The sequence below is a fragment of the Myotis davidii genome, unplaced genomic scaffold (assembly GCF_000327345.1).
Source record: "Myotis davidii unplaced genomic scaffold, ASM32734v1 scaffold134, whole genome shotgun sequence".
Lineage (NCBI taxonomy): Eukaryota > Metazoa > Chordata > Mammalia > Chiroptera > Vespertilionidae > Myotis > Myotis davidii.
The window spans coordinates 1,802,542-1,804,257 of record NW_006288853.1 but is presented as its reverse complement, the minus strand read 5'-3'; the positions used below and the strand labels follow the sequence as shown (position 1 = coordinate 1,804,257).

Below are 1,716 nucleotides of genomic sequence, written 5' to 3'. Positions count from 1 at the left end.
ACCCAGACTTAAAACACACACACACACACACACACACACACACACAAACACACTCAAAACACAACAATATAAAACAGTGAATGATACTGAACTTTCTGGTTTTCTGAACTCTGCATTTGGAATTTGGCTGAAATTTTGGATTCTGGAGAGAAATGGCAAAAATATTTCTTAGTGAGATGGGTATTTGGAGCTAGGCTCAGTGTTTGAAATCAAAGTATACAATAGGTCTCTTCTCACAAGAAAGGAGGCAGAAACAACTGCCCATGACTATGGTTTACATTATCTACATAAAAAATATATTAAAAAAAATAATAAAATAAAATAAAGTATCCATATCCTATGACACTGAAATTTCATTCATAGGATTCGATCACACATACATACCTGCACCAAATGCAAGCTAGCTTTTCTACAAGTCCTGGTCGGACTCCCCAGTTTTCTGAAAAGGACGCCCACTCTATCTCCACCCCAGGAACTGCCTGCCCTTAAAGGGTGACTTAGTCCACACTGTATTGCTGTTTGTCAGAGGAAGGAGCATCAAACTCAGTGCTAACCTGTACTTATCGCTCTCATTTCCTTACACACAAATATTAATGGAAAACATGGCATGCATCCTATCTTTTTAAATGCAACCTTTTAGTCAACCAGACCCTAAGTTCTCAGTACTTTTAATCTCGTCTACCATACCTGCATTCATAATAAACACAAAATAAATATTAACTTCAAAGAGGGAGCTAAAGATCATAAAACACCATAATTGATGGGTGTTTTCAAGGTCTGAAAAACAAGTGTGAGTATTAACCAAGCTCCACATAATTCTCTAAGTAAAGTCTAAATCAACCATTACTTTTACTACCTTAGGTTCCACGAAATGTAGCCATGAAGACCAATATCTATATATCAGAGGGAATATTAGGAGATACAGGATTCCCTAAATCAAGGAGGGGGCAAAAGAGACGGGGTCTCTCTATGTTGCCCAGACTAGCATGGCTGTTCACAGGTGATCAGCACCAGTTGTCTTTTTTTGTTATTGTTGGGCGAAATGTCACAGGAAGGTCAGGGTATGCTGCCACCCGTGAGGAGTAAGCCCAAGTTGCTGTTGGATGTGTTAATCACGAAGCAGCCATTCTTCAGGCGCTCTGCTCTCTCCACATCCCATAGCACCAGTTTTAACATGCTTGTTTCTGCCCTGGGCAGGTTCACCTCTCCCCTTAGGTAACCTGGTGGTCCCGCACTCCTAGAAGTCACCATATTGCTGCCACACTTAGTGCAGGCACTACAGCCCAGCATCCGAGCTCCAGAGAGCCTCCTGCCTGAGTTTCCAGAGAAGCTGGGACTGCAAGCACACCAACTGTGCCAGGCTCAACTTCTAATTACCATCTAATCCCACAGCCCTGTAGATACGTAGAGTAGGTAGACATCGCCTGTCAAAATTGAGAGGAAAGCTATATTGTGTTATACCTCTAAGGCAAAGTTTCAAGATCAAGAATCCAAACAGTTTATTGTTTCAAAAGAAGTTTAATTCAAGCCTGGCTGGGTAGTTCAGTCATCAAGTATGCCAGGGCTACGGGTTTGATTCCCTGGTCAGGGCACATACAAGAGGCAATGGATGCATAAATGAGCAGAACAACAATGTCTCTCTCTCTCTCTCTCTCTCTCTCTCTCTCTCTCTCTCTCTCTCTCCTTCCTCTCTCTCTCTCTCTGCCCCTCTTCTCT

At 42.2% G+C, this 1,716-nt stretch overlaps 1 protein-coding gene across 1 annotated transcript in view; it reads right to left on the bottom strand.

Annotated features, from left to right (window-relative positions):
- Positions 1–1,716, bottom strand: part of TET1 (tet methylcytosine dioxygenase 1) — a 103,377-nt gene that overhangs the window by 99,126 nt on the left and 2,535 nt on the right. The window lies entirely within an intron of this gene.